This window comes from Pinus tabuliformis, chromosome 5_1 (assembly GCF_031772625.1).
Source record: "Pinus tabuliformis cultivar Carrire ecotype Pingquan chromosome 5_1, CPIR1, whole genome shotgun sequence".
In the NCBI taxonomy this organism is placed as follows: domain Eukaryota; kingdom Viridiplantae; phylum Streptophyta; class Pinopsida; order Pinales; family Pinaceae; genus Pinus; species Pinus tabuliformis.
Window position 1 is genome coordinate 554,700,644 of NC_142305.1, and position 21,778 is coordinate 554,722,421.

The following is a 21,778-nucleotide window of genomic DNA, read 5'->3' on the forward strand; positions in this document are numbered from 1 at the left end:
GATTTGACACCCATTCAGAAAATCTAATGGGTGCTATGATACCTGCTTCAAACATCCTCTTGAATTCCTTCTCAACCAAGGGAAGGAGCATGGGATTGATTCTTTTAAGTTTTTGTTTGAAGGGCTTTTGGTTTGGTTTTAAGGGAATGGTGTGTTGGATCATTGAGGTGTCATAGGACTTCAAGTCCTCATAACTCCAAGAAAATATGTCTTGGAATTCTTTGAACAAATCCACATACTTTGGTTTTTGATCAGGTGGCAGATTTTTGGACAATTTAATCATTTTGGGCTTCTCTGCTGTCCCAATGTTGTGTTCTTCTATAGCAGTGTTTAAGGGTTGCATTTTTGGCTTTTTGGGAACATCATTTGCATCAAACATGTCTTCTAACGGAGTGAGGCCAACAGGGAGAAAGTTATCCTTTAGATCAATGATCTCGGCCTCTGTTTTTGCTATTTCCTCCAAATGCATTTGTTTCAGCTCTTCTATGTTTGCATTGTCAAAAACAGTTGGGTTTAGGATTTGTTTGGCTGTTACAGCTGTTACAGCCTGTTGATTTTCATTTGTTTGCTGTTGGGAGTCGTTCATGGCATCCATGTCAATGTTTATATTTGAAAACTCATGCTCAAGAGTGAGGAAATTGTTAATTTGTTCATCGCTTTCAAACACTTGCCAATCTTTAACGTTATTTGGGACAGCAGGCCTATGTTTTATTTCAGCATTGAAATGGTGATTTGGCTCAAAGGGAAGCTTGCATGTGCTAGCAAAGGTGGCTAGACTGTGAGCATGAATGTTATGATTTCTTGAAATCTTGGCAAGCTTGGATTCAAAGAATGCATTGAGTATATTAGTGGCAGCTGTCCTATAGGCCCTCATTCTATTGTCATTAGTAACAAAGTTACCTTTCATTTGTTGGATTACTAGGTCGGAGTCACCTAGAATAGACACTTTGGCAGCTCCTAAAGCTTTGAGCAGCTTAAGGCCTAAGAGGAGTGCCTCATACTCGGCCATGTTGTTGGTGCATTTGAAATTCAGTCTATATGCATGACCTTGTGCATGATTGTTATGTGTGTTGTGGATCCATATTCCAGCCCCTGCTCCTAACTTATTAACTGAACCATCAAACTCTAAATACCATGTGATTTCTTGCTTGTGGTTAGTATTAAGAGTTTCAGTCATTTTAGGATTGGGCGGACCTGAATCTTGTGTTTCGGGAGGTTCTTCTTGTGTGCTGGTTGCATTGGCTGTTGTGACAGTCTCATGGGTATGTGCAACCGATTCTTCATTGATGTGTGCTTGTTGTTCTAGAGCCAAAGGCTTGACATCAGTTAAAGGGTAGCTATCATCATTAAACAAAATAAATGAATCCATATCAGTATGGATTGAGTAGATGGGGAAGTTTTGTGGCTTATCCTCGCTACTCACCATATATTTCATGAGTGTTTCTCTATATAGTCTTTTTGGTTGCCCAAAGACTGATATAGTGGCGTAAGAGAGGTCTAATTGGAGGGATCCTTGGAGTTTTGCTCCCCAAGATCTTGATAGGAGCATGCCATACTTTGGTGGAATGTCAGCAACCACCACATCCATGAGGATTGTCTTATTAGGATATTGGACTAAGGAGACACACAAGTCTTTGATTAGGCCTAAACACTTGACTTGACTTGAGTCAAAGGAGAATAAATCTTTGTATGGCCTGGTTATGTCAAGGTTTAGTCTTTCCATTACCGCTTTGGGCATAAGATTGTGTGATGCACCTGAGTCAAACATTGCATTATGTAAAATTTTATCATGGATATGCAAACTGATATAAAATGGCAAAACTGCTCCATTGATTGTTTTTCCATTGACTTCTGGGCCAAAGAGCAGCTCTGGGGTATCATCTAAAATATTTACATCATCCTTAACCTCGAGCATTTGTAGCGATCTTTGTATTTGCTGCCTATAAACATCATGCTTGGCAAGTTCTGAGAGGGGGATGGATATCTTAAGTTTTCCAATCTCTGCCTCTAAATTAAATGGCTTTTCCAGTGGAGTCTTGGTGTTGATGATGGAAGATTTTTCTTTTTCATTTGAATTATCAGCGATTTGCTCTCGTTTGCCAGCGTTATGGAGAGTGATCGCTTGCGTTTTTTCAGTTATGGGCAGGCTTTTTGGAACGTTGTGCGCATTTTCCTTTGAGGAAAAAGGCACGACAGGCTGCTTTTTAGAAGGCTGTTCGATAGTTATATCATCTATGGTTACGTACTGTGGGTTTGGGACAGATTGTTCAACGTGTTCTGTTATAACAGCCTTGCCTTTGATTTTATCGGGCTGTTGTTTTTCCTTTGGTTTGATGGGCTTGGGCACATCAATCGTTCTGGTTCTTAGCTTATATTGCTTGTTTAACTCATAAACGGCTGGGTCATAGGCTTGTTCAAAGTCGAAAGACTCTTGGGTTTGGGTTTGGAATTGATGCATATTATCGTTATTTTGGTCTTCTTTAGTTAAGAAGACATGTTGCTCGTTCTTCAAACCCATTAGGTTTATTTGAGTGTCTTCTATGGGCTCATTAGTTGTTGATGTCTCAGCGTAATTTTCTTGGAAAGGAGGCCTTATTTCACGGTCTGGGCTCGCTCTTCCAGCGTTTGGGTTTTGATTCCTTCTGAAGTTCGGGTTCCTAACAGCGTTGGTTTGCTGCTCGTCCCATGATGATTTTTTCTCAACGTTGTCCACTCTGTCTACTAGCCTATGCATGCCACTGATAAGGGCATCCAACTTTTGGTCTATGGCAGAGGGTTCTTCCTTAAAGGTTGTTCTCCTCTCTGTTCTGGCTCTGTTTCTTTTGGCAATTAAATTTGCCTCCACAGTGACAGCCACATTTTTCATTTCGGCAAGGCTGTTAGGGGCTCTTTCTTTTAACTGGTAGGCCATATCTGGGTCGAAACCATCAGGGAATTTATACAAGGCAAGGTCAGGTGGAGGCCTTAAGTTCTGTGGTATTGCATTGTAGACATTATTGAATCTTGCACAATAGTCCAAAACAGTCTCTTGAGGGCCTCTTTTGATTGTATCGTATTCGGCTAGTATGTGCAAGGGGTCTTTCTTTTTCTCCCATCTGTTGGTAAATGACTGGTATAAGGCTTCTGGGTCTGCTATGGAATTAGTTGGGAGTGCTCTAAACCAAGTCCTGACATCGCCTGTCAAACTTTGGACAAAAATCTTCATTCTCACCCCATCATCGTCAATCTCATAGCTTTCAAAGTAATCCTGCATTTTCTTTGTATGTTGAAGGGCTGTGCAGGCACTTGTGCCATCAAAATAAGTTATTTTAGTCTGGTAATCCTGAGGCATAGCCCCGAGATTAGCAGGCAGCTGTAAGGGTGCATATCTATTAGCCATATTAACAGGTATAAGTGGAACAACAGGGATAAACGGAACAACTGGAACAACAGTAATAAAAGTGGTAGTATGCGCAGTGAACGAAGGTATGTAAAAGGTGCTTGGAGAGGTGGATGAAGAACAAGGGGAACTAGGGGTTGAACGAAATAAAACTTTGACAGGGGTTGGAACACAGCTTGGCTGAACTATCTGAGGACTAGAATCAGCAAAATCCTCTTTTCACTCTAATTTCCTGAGATTTCTTGGGATTAAATTCCGATTTTCGAAAGAAGCTGGGGATTTGGGTCTGGATTTGACCTTGTATAGCGTGAATCCTTTTTAGGAGCCAGCTTCTAACTTGCTTTTTGGAATTTTCTGAATAGGTCCCCAGTGGAGTCGCCAATAATGTTATCACTCAGGTTGTCCCTTGGCTCCTTAAGGGATACGGCCGAGGTAACCACAAACCAATCTTTGGACTGCAGGTCCTAGCCTACCTGCAATTAGAGAGAGCTATCTCTTTCTGATTTAACTTTGTTTTTGGGTTGATTTTAGGCTAGTTATGGACTTCTTTGGATTTTGTTTAAGTTTTGGTGGGATGATTGATGTTTTCAAGTAGGGAGGTATGCATCGTGTGAGAGGTTCAAAACTTCAAACCATTGGGCATGGAGTCGTGGGGTAGGGCTGCTGGTGCGTTTTCTTGGTCACAAGAGGAATATAGAGCAGGATAGCTACACATGAAGCAATCTTTCAAATTAAAAGGATGAAATGAAGGCTAAGGGATGAAAGGCAACTAAGAATCTTTCGTTCCGCTTAACAGAGGGAAGGTGAGTGAACTATATCTAGGAGCAGTCAAGAATTCCTAAATAACATTCGTACATGAGTGAAATAGAGCAAATATGAGCCATGAGGAATTCATATTTATGCCTAAATCAGAAGAAAACATATAGAAGTCACAGAAACTGAGCATAGAGTGCAGCCAAGCAAATTCTAAGCTAATATTTCTTTCTGTAACGTAGATGGTGATATATGTATGATATCAACATATATGAATTTAAAACATAGGTAAGAAACACTTATTGGGCCATGTAGCAGCGCAGGAATTCTATATTTCACTCTTCAGCCATTAATAACACATTAGACAGTCCATCCTCCAAACTTTTTAGCAGTCTTTGATTATAGAAATTCTCAAAACATACAGTGCGAGTCCAGCATGAGGATTATCAACCAACCAACCCTTTAAACAATGAATTAGAGTGGTTTATATAGGGAAAATATCTAAAAATATCCATTACAGAAGATCTTAAACAGATTTGAGGGAAGTGAGTTCTTTAATCTAATCTTGTCGTGGAATTAATGCAAGAAGATATCTAAGTGCTGCGCTGGAGCAGCCGCCTCAAAAATGAGTCGAAATCTGTCCTTATGGCTTTGTGCTGTTCTTTTGGCCATAACTGTGCTTTGGGCTTTGATCCCCTGCTCTTGAGTGGTTTTGATGTGCATTAACTGTGATCTGAGAGCCTTTAAATGGCTTCACCGCTTTCTTTGACTTTGCTTGGGGGCCTTTAATGTTCACCTGCTTTGGTATTGCAGACTTGATACACTTTGCCGCTTCACTGATACTCTTTAACAATTGAATCGGGCCACTTTCTCTTGATCTGATATGCTTGAAACTGTCAAATCGCCCCTTTTCTGCCCTTTCAAGGCAAGAATGGTTGCTGCAAATGATTTCCGTGGCCTCTGGAATGCTACCGGCGCTCGCTGATTTGAATAGTAACCATAAATGAAGAATTTTTGTCAAACTGCGAGTTTTTCGGGCCTGCTGGTAGCCGAGCGATATGAAGCCTTCCATTTTGGTCATTTTTTCTTAGTTATCGAAAACTGCCTCAGTTTTTCATTTCGGGCTCTCTTTGCAGCGATTTGCACCCTTCGCGCCTTCCTTTAGTTATGACGTCAGCAGCGGGTCCCAGTACAACAATGACGTGGCAGGGTGACGTGGCAGTACGGCGGGGATTAAATCGGCAATTGACGGGGATAGGGGGCGATGGGTTTTATATGTGCGGGGCGATGGGAGCGATTGCTGATATCGGACGAAGCGATAAGGCATGCGGCTGTGCGAAAATCGGAAATATTGCAGAAATGAGTGGATCGCGATGCGATATGCTTTCGGGTGCGATAGCAATATCGCGTCGGCGGATGAGAGGGGGGATATATATGTAGGTACAGAACCTTGCGACGTCGATCGCGAAATCGTATCGGCGAATTTATATCGGGGAGTTATAAAAGCGGGGCCGATGGCTGAATGCTGCGACTTCCGACAGCGATATCGCGTCGGAGGGGAGGAAAACTCATCAGAAGAGAAAACACTCAATCGGAAGAGGGTAAATGCGATCGGAGGATGATTTATGTGATCGGAAAAAGGGCTTTTTAAAGCTTTGGAAGGGTCCTTAATGCATCAGAAGGAGTCCGGTAGCATTGAAGGGGGTTTTTGTGTTTTGGAAGGAGTCCAAACACCTTAGGAAGATGGTTTTTGAGCGAAATGAGGGTTCCTACTAAGTTTCAAGTAAACTTAGTAATTCCCAAGCAATATTTATGGTTATATTTCAACCAGAGGAGGGGATATGTAAATAATGGGGATTTTTACCATATATTTTTAGTATGGGAAGGGGAAAAATAAGGAGGGATTTACGTAATAGAGTTAGGAGTTAATATGAATTTTGCGAAGAAAGCGCTAAGGATAGAAATCTTAGGCTTTAAAAGGGGAAACAAGACCTGTATAAGAAATATAAGCATCTTTAAGCAAAGCAGATCTTTACTTAGGCAATGATATGACAAATGATGAAACTTTAAGAGATATCAAGCAGATCTTGACCTCTTTGGGGAGGTTAGTGAATGATTTGGGGAACAAGAAGAAGGGGGAGTTAGTCATTCCTCGCTTGAGCTGCTCCAAGGGAAAATTGCCTTGCACTTGTGATATGAAGTGAAATAACACTTTGAGATACAAAATTGATCACACTTATTCATTCTGCAACCTCAAAAACTACTTAACCAACCTACTTGCCTAACATTTTTTCTTCTTTTTGGTTTGGGTGCACTTAGACTTGCAGGCCCTGTTTATCTTCTTTTCTTTTGACTGCCCTCCTATCTACATCTACACTTATTTCATCCAGGGGCTCAGATTAAGCTGTTGAGCACCTTTGTTTCACTACCTATCTACAAATCTGCCAAGATTAAGCTGTTTGGACAGATAATGATTCTCTATATTCTACAACATGAAATTGAAACCTAGGGAAGCCAGGATTAAACTATTTGGCCTTCCCTTAACTGGAAATTCATCAAAAATGGATCAACTCATAAAAAATGGAACGTAGCAGTGGCACTTAGACTAGCACACTTTCATGGCCTCTTCTTTGGCCTCTGTAGCAAATATGGAACGTTGCAGCATGCAAAGTATGACATATTTGGCATGTAAAAATGTCGATCATGAAAGATGAATACCTGTCGCAGCAAGAGGCTAACAAAATGTCAGTTGAAATTGCTAACTGTGATTAGAAAATTACTTAAGATCATAAACAACAATTGAAGCAAAGCAGGAAATACTTTGGAAAGTGCAAGATATAGAATGCAATTAGAAGATGCAATGCAGTGTGCAAGTTTTAGTAGCTAGATCAGAGTTAGCAACAAAACTAAGTGCAAGAAGAGAAGTTAGCAAATTAGATCTAAATTTTAAGAAAACAAGAAAGCAAGAAGGCCTCCTTCTAGACAAGGAGGTAGGATACCATGGGATTGAGGTCCCAAGCTCCCCAAAAAAACCCTGAAATTTTATTAATGAAGTTACAAAGAAGCCCCCTTTGACAGAGAGAAAAGCCCTTTGAGCCTTCAGGAGAGTTACAAATGACAATGCTTTTACAATGACCAATCACTCCTCAAACCTGAATATACCAAAGAGAAAGCTACAAGTCAAAACGTGATAGATTCTAATAAGAAAATTTCAATGCTCCCAAAGTTTGAAACTTATATGTAGTGTCCTTGGACTAGTGTGGAAAATGCTTTCAGCCCAAAATAGAGAACAACGAGGCTCAAATCCTCAGAGCTTGTCAAGAAAATTGCTCAGAACTTAATTAGGCATCAACCTTGAAATTATTAAAGTTCGAAGGTGAATTTATTAAGACTTGGTTTGAGAACTCTTTCAAAACCATCACTGTAATTCCTCCTTTCGTCCGACTTTTGCACAGCTGGGAGGAAAACTTTTCCAAATAGGTGGACTACAACTCCAAATTTCTTCGAATGAAATAGTTGACAAGTACACCAGGTCTTTGCTATGAGAGAAGATAAAAAACCAGTGGTAGAAGGTCCTGCACACAAGTATTAGTAGTTAACCTTGCAAGATAATGAAATTACAACTATGGAAACCAATTAAAAACACAGGAGAAACAACCCTAAAATCTTCACGGTCAGATCCCAAAATTCTGATTTAGATCTGAGTCAAATATTAATTAAAATTCAAAGGGATTTTGATAAGGCTTTCAAGGCTTTTGGCCTTCAAGAAGAGCAACCCTTGGCCGAGGGGACACGAGGCTTTGAATTTGTGCTTTCCACACTTTAATTGGATGCAAAGGGTCCTGCAAAGCTTGAAATTGAATATGAAATCCTTCTACAGGAGCACAAATTTAGCTTCAGAATTATTATACCTGAAATAAGTTTCAAACCCTTATCAAATGAGAGTAGAAATTCCAAAAATAATGACGAGATCTTCTCATATTGAAATCCCCCAAAGCAATATCTTCAACCAATTTTTCTCACAGGGATAAGCTTACAATCAACTTGGCCCAAGACTCAGAAAACTATAAATAATCTCTGCTAGAAGATGGCTTGAGATCTCTGCAAAACAATAAAGTTGAATCATTTAAAATAGCATGAGAAACCCTCAAATAAAAATGATGATAAATCTCTGCAAAAAATAAGTGAGGGTCAGTTTATCTCTCCAAACCAAATTAGACCAGTAATCCAGAATGATACAAATGCTACCAAGAACTGATTTAAAGTTTAAACACTCAAAGAGCTCTCAGCCTTCAAAAAATTGATCCACTAGTTACCCAATAATGCTCACAGCCAGTCTGAAGAAAAGGGCAAAAAATGTTCACAACCTCTCAAAGAAACAAGCCCAATTTTTTTTAATATAATTCTGTAATCAATTTGTAAAATCCTCAGGCCCTAAACTCATTTTTTTTTAAACAAACGAATCAGATTTCTAAATTTGCTGATCCATGCTATATAGGAATAAAAAGAAAGTCTGCAGCAGCTCTTGGTCTAGGAGAAAATAAGGCTCCAAGGCTTACATCCTAGTTCAGAGAATTAATTAGAGTTTAATCTTAAATTTTATTTCAATTTCTGGGTGAATTTCTTGAAGCTTTAGATCTGAAAATTTGCTGAAAAATCCTCCTTCAATCTGGCTCTTCGCACTTGTGGACAAAGGTTCCTCTAGAGCTCACAGCTAAAGGGAAATATGCCACAAATGAAAGAAATTATTTAAAAAAAAAAGGAAAAGAAAAAAAAATTATGAGATGGCACCAGACCCTGCAAAAACCCAAAATAAATCTCTAAATCATATCCAACAAGAATGAGATTTTAATAATCCAACGGCCAAGGGGATTAAGCCTCAAAAAGGGGCCTGCGGCTAAGCCAGAATTGACAATGAGGCTAGTGAATCCATTTAAAAAATTCGTTGGTCAAATGAGGCCTTCAAATCGTTGAGAAACCCTGCAAAAATTTAATTTGCTTCTGCCAAAACAAATGAGGATTAGAGATAAAATTATAAGTCTCTATAACCCTGCAGCTAGCCTAAATCTGAGCCACAAAACTTATCTATGAGACTGCAAATCAAACCCAAATCGAAATCTGAATTGGAGAACCAAACAAAACTTAAAGTTGAAACCATGCAAATTTTATAGAGCGAAAAGAGGTTCTCAGTCCTTTATTGCTTAGCTTTGGGATTAAAAAAAATGATAATAATAAAAAGCTTGCGGCCTTGTAGAAAAAAATAGGCAGACAAGTAAGTTTTCTGAGGCATAAAGCGTTAAAATATTAATCCTCTAGGGCTACAATGAAACCCTAAAAGCTTAGCGGCCCCACAAAAGAATATTAAAATCTAAAAGAAATTTCAAATAGAGGCCTCAAACCCTAACCGTTTAGGCTGGGTGAGGGATGGGCCCACAAATACACCTACCATACCAACACTAGTTTGTATATATAAGAAGTGACTTCACATTACAAGCAACAAGTCTTCAGATATCTCTGAGTATTCAACGAAGAAGATAAAACACAATACAATGAACAAAGAAGTCTTGGATTGCTCTCGGTGAGGTCTGTCTTACATATATATCTCAAGGGTCTCAGTGAAGTCTGTCTTACATACATATCTCAAGGCTCTCGATGAAGAACTGTCTCATGTACATATATCTTAGAAGTCTCGAATGAACTCAGTCTCGTCATCATCATAACGAAGAAGTGAAGGACTGTCACAAGACAATGCCACGAAGGGGAGGCAACATACTTGTGTTAAAGCGAAGAACTATGGTAGCCGAGGAAGAGAAGCCGGACTAGACAACGAAATCTGAAGGAGTACAGTGACGTAAAGACAAGTGCGAAGATCAAAGACTGTGGTTTGAAAGCTGAATAGTGCAAGAGATAGTGACAAGCATCTTGGAGGTAATCTTGAGTGAAGTAATTTTGTCAAGGGTCTTGGTATTCGTCAACTAAACATCTATAAGAACAAATTGAAGGGTTTTCCTCTCAAGAGGAGAGGTTTTAGCCCTGGCTTGAAAGCCTAAACATTGTTTCATTGTCTTATTGATTTGGTTGCTATTAGATGTATGGAACACACACTGTAATAAGGAACTAAGATAATACAATGTACACAAGTTTTTTTTTAACACGATCGGTTACTTATGTATTATAAAAACTTCAAGGAACAAGTCCTGTTACATATGATAAAGGGAGCAGAGAGGGGAGGATCCAAAATGGGTACGCAGACCCTTGATCCTTGTTGGTGGACTTGTGAAATGCAGTTTGAAATAGATAACGGCTATATTGCCGTACAAACAAGCCTGCTAGAAAACAAAATTTACAAGACATAGATCAAGTTACAGCTGCTGGTTGACAGAATCATTGGGCTGAGGCTCCTTTTTTGCGCTGGCCCTTGTCGAGACCTCTGCTTGCATGCTCTGAGTTATTGCTTTGATGTGAGCAATGGCTTTTTCCATATGATTGCATTTTTCCTTGAGACATTCAATCTCCGCTTTCTGTTTCTCCAGCTTTTTTCTTTTTGATTTGCTATCCGCTTGGAATTCCTCCTTGAGGTCGTTGAAGTGCTTTACGAATCTTGCTATCATGAAACAGTGAGCTTTGCATAAGGTGCAACTACTGTTGGTGATTACTTGCTCCAGGGGGTTCTCAGCTAGATCACGATCTGCTGGATTCTCGGCCATTTCAAAACCTCTCTTGGGGGGAGCTTGGAGGAGATGATACAGAGGGGAGAAACAGGGGGAGCAGAAGGAAGAGGGGGGAAGGGGAAAAGATGAAAGAGAGAATTGGCAGTGGGCGCAGGTCTGAGAGGGATCGAGAGCAGCGATGAGGGAAATGGAAAGAGGAATGAAGAGCAGCGGGGCGGATGAAACCAGAAGGCAGGAGAACGTTGAAGGGAGAGGGCGCTGATTCAAGCGAACAGTGCTCTGGTTAGTAGGAAAATATAACAAAAACTTAAGATCACAATATTTACCACTGTAAACGGTTGAAGGCAGCCTCCTCTCAAAGCTAAACGTAATGCAACCTCTGGAACTGAGGAGCTCCGGAAACTTTCTGAAGTGAGTCGATCCTTTGCGCTTTTGCACTTGAGGAGCTGTAGCTCTGAGCTGAGCGAAGAATGAGGTTCTCTGAAGCATATAAAGCAGGATGAGAGGCTGATCGACCGGGTCTGTCGGGTGATACGCAAGGATTTGGCTGGTCTTTAGATCAGGCCTTGGATTTTTTTTGCAGTCGGTGAAGATTTTGATGCGACATACGCCTAACTTCTGCTTGGGGATGTCACGGGGATTCTGAGATATCTTGGGCCCGTACCTGTTCATTTTGGCAACAGAGATTTCTTTTGCATCATTCAAGGTGAGTAGGGGATCGGTGTCAGAGAGGGTGAAGGCTGCGAGCGGCTTGACAAGCTTCGGGTAGAGAGCAAGAAGAATAGTATGATTACTGAGGTGACCGATATTCAAAGATTTTGGAGAATGGTGGATCGAGCTACGGGATTGGCTTGTCATAGGTGGTGTCGTTTTCTCTGACTTGTCCAATGGGTCTGTTGGTTGCCCTGGTGGCGAATGAGTCAGCTTCTGTATTATTGTCCCTCAGGACGTGCTTGAAGGTGGTGTCCCCCAAATGACTGATGTTGTCCATGATCCTTAGTTTTAGATTGCTGAGAGCCGCTTTTTTGAACTCTCCCCCTGTAGCCATAGCTGCAATTACAATTGCCGAGTCTCCCAGGATGATTGGGTTCTGAATTCTCATCTATTTCAGAATGGTTGTGCCTAAGAGAAGGCTGTAAGCCTCGGCCATGTTGTTTGACATTTGACCCAGGCCCCATTCATATGTTATAAGAGCTTTGCCATGTCGATCCTTTATAATTCCACTTGCCCCAGCGTTCCTCGGATTATTTTTGGAGGCACCATCGAACTGGAGAGTGGTTCGATTTTGAGCTAGAAGCCATTGACTTATATCCTGCTTGGTACCTCTAAGTTTCCAGTTGTTCCTTCTCTTGTCTGTTTTGGAGTGGGATTGCTTGTTCTTGTCGTAACTAAGACAAAATTTATTGAACCGGTCATTCTCATCTTTGTGCCAACTGGATCGATCTGGTTGAGAGACAGAGTTGGCACTTATTGTCTCAGAGACAAGAGCCATAGTTTTTGCCAAGGTGCGGGCTGGGTTTGGCTTCTGGTTGTTGAAGATACAATTGTTCCGGGTGAGCCAGATTTGCCAGCTGAGCGTTGAGGGGATGCATTTCCACAGGCGAATGATAGGGGCCTTGTTTTTCTTAGGATAAGGGTAGCATTTCTCCCAATTTTTGTGTAAAGAGGGGAGCTGGTCAAAGGTCTCTCCTATTTTCAAAGGACTGATGAGCTAATTCCAGCAGCTTTGGGCATAAGGACAGTGGAAGAAGAGGTGTTGGCTGCTTTCCTCCTCAGCACGGCATAGGCAGCAGATTGAGAGGCCAAGTATACCTCTTTTTTTAAGATTCTCGGCTGTGAGAATCTTGCCTTTGAGAAGGGTCCAATTAAAGAACTTGATCTTTGGCAAACACTCTGATTTCCACACTGCTGTACAGAGGTTCCATTTACCTGTTGCTGTGTTTGCCTGAAGAAGTTTGTACCCCTCTTTAACTGTGAAGTTTCCTCCGCTAGGGTCCCATATGTACCTGTCATCAGCCACTTTGTTTGTGGGGGCAGATCCTGAGAGAGAGGTCTTAAGGTCGGTCCAAAGATCCCTGAGATCATTTGGGAGAGGGAGGCCCTTCCAGTCAAGCCAACTATTATGTTCCCATAGGGAAATGTCATATAGAGATATCAAATTTTTTGCTTCCATCCAAGTTTGCAGGGGTTTGAAGTTCTGGAGTAGGTTTCTTGGCTTTGCTCCCATGATTTTGTCTGACCAAATATTTATTTCCTTGCCATTGCCATGCACTTTTGTGATGTGGTTTCTGAATTGAGGGAGGACTTTTTTGATGAGCTTCCATACAGGAGTGCACGGTCTTTCAACAATTGTCTCAGAGAGGACATTAGAATTTGAACCATTGAGATACTTTCTTTTCATAACCTCCACCCACCAGGAGCCTTTTCCTATAAGCATTCTCCAGATCAGTTTGAATCCCATAGCTCTATTGGAGAGACTTGGGATTTTGATGGCTAGGCCCCCTTTTTCGAATGGAAGGATAACTTGGTCCCATCTGACAAGGCTGAATTTTTTTGAATCTTGCTTCCCTCCCTGCCAGAGGAAGCTTCTCATAATTAGTTCCATATGCTTGTGGGTGCTGGCAGGAGCCAAGGTTACTGCATATTGATAGATGGGAAGGGCGGAAAGAATAGCCTTGATGAGGGTAGTTCTGCCAGCCAAATTTAGCCAAGACAACCCCTAGCTTTGAAGGAGTCCTCTCATTTTTTCTATGTGCTTTACCCAAATTTCGGACTTGACTGTTTCTTTTGCTAAGGGCAGACCCAAATATGAGAAGTAGCTCCAATTTCTTTGCACTGGGATGTCTAGAATCGAGGAGATTCTTTGCATGATTTGAAAAGAGACATTCCAGGTGTATATCTTACATTTTTTATTGTTTAGCTTTCCCCCTGAGGCTGCCAGGAATGAGTCCAGAGTTTTCTTGAATCTTTTTGCCATCAGACTTGAGGCTCCCCCGATTAGAAGGGTGTCATCCGCAAAGAGCGAATGATTGATTTCTTTAGTCCCTCTCTCTATACTGATCCCTGTGATCTCCTTTTGCTTGCGAAGTTTTTCCAAGTGGATGCTCAAGGTTTCCGCCATTATGATGTATAAGAATGGAGAGAGGGGGCAGCCTTGCCTCAGACCCCTAGAGCTTCTGAAGTAGCTGCTCGGTCGACCATTGATCAGGGGGGCGGTCCAGGGGTTAGAGATGCACTCCATGATGATGCTTATGAATTTGTTGGAGATCCCGAATTTTCTGAGGACTTCTGTCAGGAAATGAAGGTCAACCCTGTCAAAGGCATTTGCCATGTCTAATTTGATGATCATGCCTCTTTCTTTTCTGTTGATGCTACTGTGAATTGCTTCTTGTATCAAAATGACGTTGTCCATGATTTGTCTATGAGGGACAAATCCACCTTGGTTCTCTGAAATGAGATATGGAAGGAGTTTTTAAAGCCTGTTGGCTAGGATTTTAGTGACTATCTTGTAAGAGACATTGCATAGAGAAATAGGCCTAAAATGGTCAAAGGAGAGGGGATTAAGGTCCTTGGGGATGAGGGCAAGGTGTGAGGATTTAGTATTTTCCCCCATCTTGTATTTTTTGAAAACATTTTTTACCATCCTTATATAGTCTTTTTTATTGTGTCCCAATGATTTCTGTAGAAGGCGACAGTGAAACCATCGGGTCCCGGTGCCTTGTCCGGCTGCATGCTAAAGGCGCCAACCTGATCTCCTCCTCTGAAACATCCTGGTCCAGTTCTCTGTTTTGCAGATCAGAGATTTTACTCTTGACTGGTCTAAGGAAATCCGTGCTGTCTGAAGACTGAGGAACTGCTGATAATAGAGATTGAAAGTGTCTGTGCGTTGCCTCTTTGATTCCCTCTTGATCGCTGATCTCTTTCCCCTCTACAACAATTTTGTTGATTTGGTTTCCGGCACGTCTTAGCTTTATGTTGTTGTGGAAGAAGGAGGTGTTTTTATCTCCAGCTCTAAGCCAGAGACACCTTGATTTTTGCCGTTGTTCTTCTTCCTCCACTCTATTTTGCCTGTAAAGTTCCCTGTACATTTCATTTTCTTGGATTTGGTCTTCCTTTGTGTATTTGATGTTCTCTTTTTCCTGGTTCCACTGATCCAACTGCTTATGAAGATTTGCTCTTTTTTTATTTTCCATTGCTGCGTTTGCTCTTGCCCACTGTTTTATGGCTGTTCTTAGAGACTTTAATTTTTTTTCCCAAATGTAGTGGGGCGAGCCCATGACTTCCTTAGCCCATTGGTCTTTGATAAGTTTGCGGAAGTCGTCTTTAGAGTCCTAGGCTTTGTTGTATTTGAAGGGGAGAGGCCCCAAATTTCTTCCCTTGTCCAAAGTCATGACCACGGGCTTATGATCTGAAGCAGAGGCATGGATAATTTTGTTTTTGATTGAGGAAAAGCCTGCGACAATTCTTTCATGTACAAGGATTCTATCTAGTCTCTCTTTAATGTTGTGGATGCCAATTCTTTTGTTGCTCCAAGTAAATTTCCCGTTATGAGGAGGAATGTAAACAAGGTTGTGAGTTTGGATTATTTCTTCCAGCAAGTCTCTTGAAGGGTCCGCGAGGAAGTTCCCGCCTAGTTTTTCCTCGACATTCCTTATTAGGTTCAGATCTCCACCCAAGAAAATGTTCCTATTTTGAACGGACTGCAAATCTGAAGTTATTGAATCCCAGCAAAGAGCTTTATCCCTGTAGTGGTTAGGGGCGTAGATGTTGTAGATAGTGTAATCTTCTTTTGAGACTTTGTTTTTAAGGTCTGTTCTTACCCACCAATTGCAAGAATTTTGATTGGTGAGGTCCCATTTGTTCTTGTTCCATAGAGTTCCTATACCTCCTGAGGCACCTGCTGCACCTATTGCTGTACCTGTAAAGCTTTTGTATCTTTTGATATGGTTTTGGAAGTCTTGTTCAGATATTTTAGTCTCCTGGATGAGGAGGAGGTCTGGCTGCTCTTGATTGATTATATCCCGGACTGCATTTTCTTTTAGGGAGGAGCCCATCCGCCTGCAATTCCAAGAGACCAAAATCATCATTTACCAATTTTTGAGTGAGTCCCGCTCCTCTCCTTTGTCTTTTCCCCATTTCATTTTTGTTTGTCTAGGTATGTGTCCATTGGTTGCTGAGTTCCAGTGGCCATTTCGTTCGCTGCTGTTTCATCTCTAATTTCTTTGTTCGACTTCCTGCTTGCTTTTCTCGGAGGATCAGAGGAGAGGCTAGCTTCTTTCGATTTGTTTCTGGTAAGGATTCACTCAATGGTTGGGAGGGGAGAGGATGGGGGCAGCGAGGGGGAGGGGAGAGGACTGCGAGGGCAGTGTCTCGGGGAGATGTGGGGGGGGATATGGGATCTTCAATTGACAGGCATTCAAAAGGGTTGGAGGATGAGGGGAAGGGAGGGGCTGAACTGGAAGGGGGAGGAGGAGGAGTAATAGGGGTTTCCGGAAGAGGCTTGGTGCTAGGACCTTGAGAGGGGGTAGATTTTTTCTTTTTTACTTGCTCCGAAGAGCCTTCGGAGGTTTCGGCATTTCCATTAGACTCATTTATCTTTAACTTGCTACATCTATTTGCGAAATGTCTATATTCGTGACATACCTTGCATTTGAAGGGTAGCTGCTCGTAGTCTAGCTGTTGGATGTGTGTCCATTGATCTACTTTAATCTTAATGGCTTTCGGCAGGCCTTTCCCAAGATCGAATTCAACGCAAATCCTTGCACAAGCGTGCATATTCTCCTTTGGCTCAGATCTATCAATGTATTTACCGACTGCGTTCCCAATAGCCTTTACTGATTCATCTCCCCAGCAGTGGAGCGACAGATGGGGTAGGCGGACCCAAACCGGGACAACATTTGGGATGTCCATTTCCGGATCGAAGTCGGGAGACCATCTGTTCAGGTAGAGGCCTCTTGAGTCCATGAAATAGGGCCCATTTCTAAAGATAAGGTTCCTGTCCTCTTTTGATTCGAACAGAAAGGTGTAGAAGCCCCTTCCACAGAATCTGATGGCTATTTTTCCTTGTATTATCGCATTCCAGTTGCGTTCCACCCATTTTTGGACTGCTCTGGGCGAAGGCCAGAGGCCAGTGAACTGGCCTACGAGGCCTCTTTCAGCTAAAGCGATTGCTGCCTTCCTCGGGAGGGTAGGAGGAAGAGATACTTCAGGGATTTCATCAAGTTTCTTGACGAACTTTGTCGCAGATGGGCGGATTCTTGTTGATGCATTCTCAGGGATAAGAGATGCGAACAGTTTCTCATAGTCTTCCAGGTCTGGGGACGGTGGATCAGTCCCAGCCATTGGAGCGAAGGAGAGCCAGAACGCAGTCGATCCAGGAAGAAACGAAAGCTGCAGGGATGGGCCCCAGAGCTGGGGCCGGGCAGGAGGCCCGAGGGAAAGCAGAAGGCGGAGGGAAGCCCAGGGGGGGCGCAGAGAAGGCAACCTAGCGGCGGAGCTGCCAGGCAAGGACCAGGAGGGCGCAAAAACCAGTCGGCGGTCGCGCGAGAGCTCGCTCAATCTCTAACGACCAGATTCAACAATGATATTATGGTTCAATATGAGCTAGAATTTTGTGGCACTCAGTTCAACATAGGTAGAGTATATGACAAAGAGTACAACAAGTTGTGAGGCCATTTGACTTCACAAGTTACTTGCATGGTTGTTTTATTAGGATTTGGATCGTCGACCATATACTATGATAATAAGAGTTGTATCAAATTACCTGAGAATCCAATGTTCCATGATAGGTCCAAGCACATAAGATCATGTATATATATTCAATGTACACAAGTAGTTATCATGTAAGAGAATTATGAAATAAATCATGCCCTCTCTAAATTCTCAACACTTGCTACCCTAGAACAATTCAATTCTATGTCTTACACTTCCTCAAAGTACCTCAATTCGTCCAACCACGACAATAAACTTGACCAAAGATGCTACCGATTTGCTGGACCAGACAAGCTTAGGAATATGGTGTCTGTCCTTGTAAACGTCATTAAACAGCTTGTTGTGTAGATTATGTACCACATCAGGAATGTACAATAGGTTGTGTTTCTGTTGGAAGTTTGATTGTCCTTTTGTGAGGGTTCACAGCCCTAAGAGGGCTGAATACCAACTCACTGCCCTAGAACAATACGATTCTGTGTACTGCACCGCCTCATAGTACCTCAATTCGTCCAACCACGACAATAAATTTGACGGAAGATGCTACTGATTTGCTGGACCAAACAAGCTTGTTCAATGCCAAATTCCATGACTTTCCAAGACCAAAGATAACAGAGAATGAATTAAGAATGATGACTAACTATAAAATAATGCGAAACACGCATATGGATTTCCAATGAATGAATTGAATTGATGAGCAAAAATGAAGCTCAATAATAATACAGAGATATTTACAGTAATAGAAACATCAAGTTTCTATTAGGAAATAGAAACAATCAGTTTCATCTAAGAAACTGCTAAAAAGATAAAAATAGCAACAGCTAATAAGAATGAGCAAAAAATGAAGCTCAATAATAATACAAAGATATTTACAGTAATAGAAACATCAAGTTTCTATTAGGAAATAGAAACAATCAGTTTCATCTAAGAAACTGCTAAAAAGATAAAAATAGCAACAGCTAATAAGAATGAGCATTAAACACTAAATAGTATTATTCTAATACCCTCCCTTAATGCTCAATCTATTTACAACACCAATAGACCCTCTGAATTTTACAAACTTATCAGGACCAAGAGGCTTGGTGAAGATGTCTACGGGCTGCTCTGTTGTGGGGACATATCGCAACTGAACGGATCCGTCTTCAACAAGCTGGCGAATGTAGTGGCAATGGGTTTCCACATGCTTTGTTCGTTCATGAAAGACTGGATTCTTGGCAAGTTTGAGCACTCCCTGATTATCACAAAACAAGGGAGTAGGACCTGTCTGGGAAACATGCATATCCGCAAGCATACGTCGAAGCCAAACTGCCTCACAGGATGCCTTAACTGCTCTGCGATACTCTGCTTCTGTTGAGGAGAGATCCACTGCCTGCTGCTTCTTACTAGTCCAGGTGACAGCACTGGATCCTAGACTAAATACATACCCAGCTGTAGATTTACGGTCATCCACCGAACCGGCCCAGTCAGAATCTGTGTAACCACTGAGTATAGGATCGGAACTTCGAGTGTATAGAAGTCCATAATCAGAAGTGCCACGCACATATCGTAGCACACGCTTTGCTACTATCCAATGATCAGCCTTAGGGGCTGACATGAAGTGGGAAATGTAGCTCATTGCAAAACTGATGTCAGGTCTAGTGGCAGTAAGGTAGATGAGGCTGCCCACTAATTGCCTGAATAAAGTTTCATCCACAAGGGGGGAGGATGACTGAGCTGAAAGTTTGAGCCCTGGTTCCATAGGAGTCGTGGTTGGTTTGCAATCCTGCATTCTGAACCTGTCCACAAGATTTTTGGCATACTTGGACTGAGAGAGAAAAATGTTGTTCTCAGTCTGCCAAACTTCAACCCCCAGACAGTAATGAAGAAGTCCCAAGTCTGTCATATCAAAGGTGCTGCATAAGTCTTGTTTGATCCCATGGATCAAATGTGCAGAGCTCCCAGTAATGATAAGGTCATCCACATAGACAACCACAAACAAAATATCATCACCAATATGCTTGATATACAGGTTTGCATCAGATGGGCTCCGCTGAAAGCCATGATCTGTCAGGTACTGATCAATTTTCATGTACCAAGCCCGAGGAGCTTGTTTCAATCCATAGAGTGCTTTAGCTAATCTACACACTTTCTGTTCTTGACCGACAATCTTGAATCCTGGAGGCTGCGTCATGTAGACTTCTTCCTGTAAGTCACCATTTAGGAAAGCACTCTTTACATCCATCTGATGAACTTTCCAATTGAACTGAGCTGCTAGAGCAAGGACAAGCCGTATGGTACTCATCTTGGCTGTAGGAGCAAAAGTCTCCTCATAGTCGATGCCTTCCTTCTGCGAGAACCCTTGAGCCACAAGACGAGCTTTATACTTGTCTAGGGTTCTGTCAGCTTTGTATTTCACTTTATACACCCATTTGCAGCTGATGGGCTTTTTCCCTGCAGGAAGATCATAAAGGGCCCACGTGTGATTCTTTTGAAGACTCTGGAATTCAGCTTCCATAGCCTGTTCCCACTCAGATGTACTTTTAGCCTCTAAATAGGTTTGAGGCTCAAAAACACTGTGTAGGTTAGCCATAAGAGCAAAATTTACTGTAGACTGCTGTTTGCTCTTATGTCTAGAAGCTCTACTTTCAAGGAGCTCATCATCCCGGAGATCACCAATGGTTTTAGCCCACCATTTAGGCCGAAGAGTAGAGGAACCAATATCGGGAGGAGGTGGAGAAGGCTCAAGAACAATAGGTGCAGCAAGAGGAGGGTTATTTTCCGGAGGAAGCTCAGGTAGTGTATTATCAAACACTGATGCTGCATCATCCCTCCCATCAGGTGGACCTACCGGAAGAAGAACACTGTGAGGCTGATCCTCAGAACACTGCTAAGAAGAAGAAGACTGAAAGAATCCTCTGTCTTCATCAAATACTACATCCCGACTGAAGCTAAGACGACCAGTGGCTATATCTATTAGTCTATAGGCCTTGTGATGATCACTCTACCCTGTCATCATGAGTTTCTGGCTTTTGGAATCCAACTTAGAATGCTTAGCAGCTGGAATCCAAACATATGCAACTGAGCCAAATACTTTGAGGTGACTGATCGTAGGCTTACGGCCAGACCAAACCTCTTCGGGGGTCTTCCCCTTAACAGCCTGAGTGGGTGATCGGTTAAGAAGATAAACAACAGTAAATACTGCTTCAGCCCAGAATTTGTTCGGAACACTCCTGTGTTGTAACATGGAACGAGCCATTTCAACAACCGTGCGGTTGCGGCGTTCGACAACACTGTTCTGCTGAGGAGTGTAGGGTGTAGTTAACTGGCATTTGATGCCATGAGTATCACAGAAGTTGGAAAAAGCAGAAGAACAAAATTCCCCCCCGTTATCTGTCCTAAGAGTCATGATATTACAGCCAGACTCTTTTTCAACTAAGGTTTTAAACTTCTGAAAGGTACTAAATGCATCAGATTTATATTTTAGAAAATACACCCACATCTTTCTACTGAAATCATCTACAATAAGCAAAAAATATTTGCAAGCAGTGATAGAAGATGTATTCATAGGACCACAAATATTAGCATGAATTAACTGGAGTACCTTAGATGCGCGCCAAGATTCTCCATCCTTGAATGAAGACCGATGTTGCTTGCCAGCTTGACAGGTGCGGCATACGCCCAACTGCTGAGTCTGAATATCAGGTAACCCTGACACAAGTCCCTCCCAAGAAAGCTGAGAGAGATACTGCATGTTTAGATGCCCATATCGCTGATGCCACAGAGCGCTGATTGGAGAAACACGAGCCACTAGAGCCACTTCTGGAGAATCACCAGTGTGAAGAAGCCTGTATAGACCATGATCTTCGAGGCCAACAACAACTGTAAGACTAGTCTCCTGTCGATAATAGAGCACTTGTGCGCACTGAACACTACATCAAGCTGAGAAGAGTTCCTCATAATCTGGCTGACAGACAACAGATTAATTTCCATACCAGGAACATAGTACACATTCAGGAAGATGAGTGTGCGCCCACCAGACTGGATCTAAACTGTACCTCTGCCAACCACTGTGTACTTTTCACCTCCGCCAAATACCACAGAATCACTGAAAGGTGAGAAGTCAATAAACCAGTCACGCCTGTGAGAGAAATGGCGTGATGCACTAGAGTCAATGTACCAGGCAGAAGACGGGACATGATCTGAAGACCTTTTAGCCATAAAGGCGTAAAAGGCAGAATCTGTCTGCTCGGAATGTTCTGCAACATTTGTTGTCTGATGGGGCCCTCCC

General features: G+C 42.1%; 1 protein-coding gene across 14 annotated transcripts in view; it reads left to right on the forward strand.

The window, feature by feature from the left end:
- LOC149166013 (cysteine synthase-like) overlaps positions 1-21,778 on the forward strand; it is a 284,623-nt gene that overhangs the window by 167,754 nt on the left and 95,091 nt on the right. The window lies entirely within an intron of this gene.